General features: G+C 36.4%; 1 pseudogene; it reads left to right on the forward strand.

The window, feature by feature from the left end:
* Window positions 1-4,282: 4,282 nt before the first annotated feature.
* On the forward strand, window positions 4,283-4,415 carry LOC119541043 (annotated as a pseudogene).
* The last annotated feature ends 2,263 nt before the right edge of the window (window positions 4,416-6,678 follow it).

Genomic DNA, 6,678 nt, shown 5'->3' on the forward strand with positions numbered 1-6,678 from the left:
AACCTAAGATGGTGGCTAGGTGAGACAGGGCAAAAAAACACCTCCTTGAAAAATACTAAATAAAAACCAGAAAGTAACCCAGAACACCACTTCCAGTGATACACCAGCTGGACAAGGTCTGCTAAATCTACAGGGACTGTGCATTTGGTGAAACCAGGAGTCCGCATTCTGAAACGAGTGAGCGAGTCGGCTGAAAGTCCCTCAGCCATGCTGTGGTGTGGGGAAACGGTGGGTTGGCATTTGGAGATGGACTAGTTCTTTAAAAAAAAAAAAAAAAAAAGCCCGGGAGCAGCTGCAGATACAATGGGAGCAGGCTGGGCTAACGCCTCGGTGTCTGGATTGGAGGATACCCCTTCCCACACCCACTACTGATTGTCTTGGGCCCAGGGGAGCAAAGGAGAGCCAAAAAGAGAAAAAACGCATGACTTGGGTGGGGGCACTTCTGCCCAGGGCTGAACACACAGCACAGAGCCATGCCAAGAAACCCAGTGAGACAGGGAGTCTTTCTCACAGCACCACGCACATGCCACAATATCCGCCATGGACAGTGGCCTTTAATACACCCACGGCTGATTGTCCTGGAGCTGGGAGGGCAGAGCTGTGCGGAAATGGGGAAGTTAACGAGTCCCATTCAACCATCTTTGAAGCAGGCTAGGAACGCCCCTGCACAGCCCGGCGGCCCAGGGCTTCCCTGGAGGCTGGCACGCACTTGTAACATGGCATGGCCCTCCTTCCCTCAGCAGAGGTCCTGGAAGAGCACAGCAGGGAAGGGGGAAATCCCAGGGAACCTATGCCAATACCAAGGACTTTTGAGTCAGCGGCAGAGAACAGCCTTAAATCTCTGGGAACACCTGGGAGGTTTGATTATTAAAGCTGCCCTTCCTCCCTAACCACTCAGACACACATCCCTCATTCAGGGTGGACAGCACTGACAACACACCCAAATTAAGTGCACCAATTGGACCCCACAAGAATCAGATCCCCACACACCACAAAGACAAAATTGGGGAGAACTGACTCAAGGGGAATAGGTGACTCACGGTTGCCATCTGCTGGTTAGATAGAGAAAGTGTATGCCACCAAGCTGCAGTTCTGACAAATTAAAGATCAATTAAAGCAAATGCCAAGAGGCCAAAAACAACAGAAAATCTTAAAGCATATGATAAAACCAGAGGATATGGAGAACCCGAACCCAAAGACCCAAATCAAAAGATCAGAAGACACACAGTACTTGGAGCAATTAATCAAAGAACTACAGACAGGCAATGAGAGCATGGCACAGGATATAAAGGACATGAAGAAGAGCACAGCACAGGATATAAAAGACATAAAGAAGACCCTAGAAGAGCATAAAGAAGATATTGCAATAGTAAATAAAAAAAATAGAAGATCTTATGGAAATTAAAAAAACTGTAGGCCAAATTAAAAAGACTCTGGATACTCATAATACAAGATTAGAGGAAGTTGAACAACAACTCAGCCTCCTTGAAGGTCAAAGAACATAAAATGAAAGAACAAAAGAAAGAGTGGGGAAAAAAAATAAAAAAAAATCGAAATGGATTTTAGGGATATGATAGATAAAATAAAACGTCCAAATTTAAGACTCATTGGTGTCCCAGAAGGGGAAGAGAAGAGTAAAGGTCTAGAAAGAGTATTCAAAGAAATTGTTGGGGAAAACTCCCAAACCTTCTACACAATATAAATACACAAAGCATAAATGCCCAGTGAACTGCAAATAGAATAAATCCAAATAAACCCACTCCGAGACATATTCTGATCAGACTCTCAAATACTGAAGAGAAGGAGCAAGTTTCAAAAGCAGCAAGAGAAAAGCAATTCACCACATACAAAGGAAACAACATAAGACTAAGCAGTGACTACTCAGTGGCCACCATGAAGGCGAGAAGGCAGTGGCATGACATATTTAAAATTCTGAGAGAGAAAAATTTCCAGCCAAGAATACTTTATCCAGCAAAACTCTCCTTCAAATTTGAGGGAGAGCTTAAATTTTTCACAGACAAACAAATGCTGAGAGATTTTGCTAATAAAAGACCTGCCCTACTTCAGATACTAAAGGAAGCCCCACTGACAGAAACAAAGAAAGGAGAGAGAGATATAGAGGATTTTAACAGACACATATAGAATATTACATCCCAGGTCACTGGGACACACATTCTTCTCTAGTGATCATGGATCTTTCTCCAGAATGGACTGTATGCTGGGACATAAACACAAGCCTCAATAAAATAAAAAAAAAAAAATAATGTATTTGTTCATAGCACATTCTCTGACCACAATGGAATACAAATAGAAGTCAATAACCATCAGACACTTGGAGAATTCACAAACACCTGGAGGATAAAAATGAGGAGGAGATGAAAACATTTACGGATAATCAAAAGCTGAGGAACTTCATCACCAGTAATCAGTCCTATAAGAAATGCTAAAGGGAGTTGAGCAGGCTGAAAGGAAGGGACACTAAACAATTGACTGAAACCACATGAAGAAATAAAGATTTCCAGTAAAGATCATATGGTAAATATAAATACCAATACTGCTGTATTTTTTACTTATAACACCACTAGTTATTTCCTACAGGATCTAAAATACACAAACTGTAATGATAAATCAGTGGTTTTGGATTCAATGTAAAATATGTAATTTTTGACAAGAACTACATAAAGGTGGGGGAATGATAGAGTATAGGAACATAGTTTATGTGTCATATAGAAGTTAAGTTGGTATCAAAGAAAAACAAGATTGTTATAGATTTAAGATGTTAAATTTAAGCCCCACAGTAAACACAAAGAAAGTATCAGAGAATATGACCATACAGATGAAAAGTAGAGTAGGGGTTCCGAGAAGTGGTGGAAGGGACAATGGGGAGTTAAGAAATGAGAGTAGGGTTTCTGTTTGAGGTGAAGGGAAACTTCTAGAAAGGGATGGTGGGAAGGTGAAAGCATTGCAACATTCTAAATGTGATTAATCGCACTAATGGAATGCTAGGGACGGGGTGGAATGGGAAGATTTAGGCTATATATATGTTTCCACAATCGAAAAAAAAAAAAAAAAGACAGTCTAAATAGATGACAATTAAATGCCAAGGATGATCCTGGATGGGATCTGAGGATGGAGGACAGGAGGCTCAAAGGGACACAGATGGGACACAAGGAAAAGAAAAAAAGGAAATATAGAATGTAAACTTTATATCAACTTTGAATTTCTTGAACTACTTAGCTGTGCTTAATGAGATTGCATAAAAGAATGTTCTTATCCATGGGAAAGGTATATGTGAATTATATTGTTTGTTCAAAGATATGTGCAGCTTGCTCTTATATGTTCAGAGGACAGAGCAATAGATGATGGATTATAGGGAGGGAGGGAGAGAGGGAGGGAAAGAAAGAAAAGGTGGTGTGACAGAATGTTAAAGGTGGTGGATCGGGATATCGGGGGAGGGCAGTCAGGGTATGATGGAGTTCTATGACTGGGGTTTGCATTGTTTTTGCAACTGTTTCTGTAAGATGGAATTTATTTCAAAATAAAATTTATTAAATTAAAAAAAAAAGAAAATGGAAAAATATATTCCATCCACACACTAACCAAAAGAAAACTAGAAAAGCTGTACTAATATCAGAAAAATTGTATTTGGAGCAAAGAATATTACTAGGGATAAAAAAGATTACTTCATAATAATGAAGGGTGTAATTTATCAAGAAGACATAACAATCCTAAATGTGTATGTACCTAATACTGAAGGAACAGCAAGGAAAAATAGACAAATCCACAATTACAGTTGGACATTTCAATACTCCTCTGTCAGGAGTTGATAGAACAAATAGAACGGAAACCAGAAAAGATATAAAAGACTTGACTGACACGATCAACAAATTGACATAATTGGCATTTCACCCAATAAAAGTAGAATACACATCCTTTTCAGGTGCACATGGAATGTTCACTAAGACAGACAATATTGCGGGCCATAAAACAAATCTCAATAAATTTAAAAGAACTGAAATAATACAAAGAATGTTCTCTTCCCACTGTAAAATTAAATTAGAAATCAATAAAAGAAAGATATCTGCAAAATTTCCAAATATTTAGAAACTAAAAACAAAACAGATATAAATAACCATGGGTCAAAAAATAAACCACAGTGGAAATAAGAATACATTTTAAGTAAGTGAAAAAGAAAATACATCATATAAAACATATTGGAAGTAGTTGAAGTAATGTTTAGAGGAAAATTTGTAGTATTAAATATTTGTATTAGGAAAAAAAGAGCTTTGCGCAGTGGCAGTATCATAGCCAATGAGGTTTATCCGAGGCACAATTATTGCTAATTGAAAAAAAAGAAAAAGAAAGACCTCAAATTAATTATCTTTTTTTTCCATTTTTTATTGTGAAATATAACATAAATACAGAAAAGTGCTAACTTTCAAACTACAATTTAACAAGTAGTTGCAAATTTCAAAGAATGTTATGGGTTACAGTTCCACAATTTCAGTTATTTCCTTATTGTGAAATACATACACAGAAAGGTGATAACTTTCAAAGTATGATCAAATTAATTATCTAAGCGTCAACTTAAAAGACTGGATAAAGAAAAATAAATTAAACCCCATAAAAAGTCAGGAAAATGGAAGTAATCAAGATAAGACTGAAATCAATGAAGCAGCAAACAGAAAAGTAGAAGATAACACAAAAAGATAGTTTGAAAATTTCTATAAAATTGTTAAACTGCAAGACTGGTCAGGAACAAAAGAGAAGGCACAAATTACTAATATTAAGAAAGGGGACATATCTACAGATTCTCCACATACTAAAAGGATAAGAAAGAGAATATTATAACTTTATGACAACGAATTTTACAGCTTCTATAAAATGGGCAAATGAAAGATACAAATTACCAAAGCTCACTCAAGAAGAAATAGATAATCTGAATAGGCCTATATTTATTTAAAATTTTTTTTTCTATTAAAAACTTTCCTACAAGGAAACTTCCAGGTCAAGGTGGCTTCACTTGTGAATTCTACCAAATACGTACAGAAGAAATTATACCAATTCTACACAATTCATTCCAGAAACAGAAGAGGAAGAAACTTCCCAACTCGTTCTGTGGGGCCAGCAATTCTCTGACACCAAAACCAGACAAAGATATTACAAGAAAAGAAAACTACAGACCAATATTCCTCATAAACCAGATGAAAAAATGCTTAACGACAGTTTAGAATATTGAATCCAATGACATATAAAGGATACTACACCATGACCAAATTGGGTTTATCCCAGTATGCAGGGGTGGCTTAACAATGAAAAGCAATCAATGTAATTTATCATATTAACTGACTAAAAAAGAAAAAAAAAAAAAAAACTACAAGATAATCTCAATAGAAATACATTTGACAAAATTCAATAGCCATTCATCTCAAAAATTGTCAGCAAACAAGGAATGGTACCTGCAGCTAATATAATGGTGAAAATCAGAAACAAGGCAAGAATGTTCACTCTCACCACTTTTATTCAGCATTGTACTGGAGATTTTAGACAGTGCAATAAAGCAAGGAAAAGCAATGAAATATATATATGAAGTCCCTAAGGAATCTACAAAAAAAATAAAAGCCAATTAGAACTAATGAGTAAATTTAACAAGGTTACAAGATAAAGGTCAATTGCAAAAATCAATTGCATTTCTACATACTAGCAACAATCAGAAATTGAAGTGTAAAAACTACAATTTATATAAAATAATGAAATATTTAGGGATAAATTTAACCAAGTATATGCAAGACCTCTACATTTAACACTACAAAACCTTGTTGAAAGAAAATAAAGAAGAGTTAAATAAATGGTAGAATGTTTTAAAAGACCCAGTATGTTTCAGTTCTCCCTAAAATGATATATAGATTCATTCAATCCTATCAAAATCCCAATAGGCTTTTTGGTATAAATTGAAAAGTTTATTCTAGCTTTTTGTAGAAGTGTAAAGGACCTCAGATAGCCAAACAATGTTTTTTTCAGATTTTTTTTAATGCAATTTTATTGAGATATATTCACATACCATACAGTCATCCAAGTTTACAATCATTTGTTCACAGTATCATCACGTAGTTGTACATTCATCACCACAATCAATTTTTTGAACATCTTCATTACTTCAGAAAATAAGGATAAGAATACAAATAAAAAAGCAAAAAAAGAACACCCAAAACATCTCATACTCCTTCCCCCCCCATTATTCATTTACTTTTTTGTCCCCCTTTTTTCTACTCATTTGTCCACACACTATGTTCACCATTTCTTGAATTACCCACACTCCTGCCACCCCCAAGCATTAGTTCATTGTTCCTTCCACTTGGAAGGCTCTTTATCTTAATCCCACCCATTCTTCCAGGTCCAACTTGAATGCCTTCCATTTTTTATTGTCTTCCCTCATCCCTCCTTCCTTTCACTGACCAGTACCTCGCTTGTGACACAGTAGTTATGTGTTCAAACGCATGCACATGCATATATACACCCAAACTCTATTAGACTCTCAGCTTCTTGCTGGCAGGGAACATAGTTTTTATACTTGTGTGCCCCCACAGCCTTGCCTGTAGTGTGAATGCTCAGTAAACATGTGGAATAATCAGATGGGTATTCAAATCTGCTTTTCTCCTGCTGTGTTTGGTAGAACCA

This window comes from Choloepus didactylus, chromosome 7 (assembly GCF_015220235.1).
Source record: "Choloepus didactylus isolate mChoDid1 chromosome 7, mChoDid1.pri, whole genome shotgun sequence".
Taxonomy (NCBI): Eukaryota; Metazoa; Chordata; class Mammalia; order Pilosa; family Megalonychidae; genus Choloepus; species Choloepus didactylus.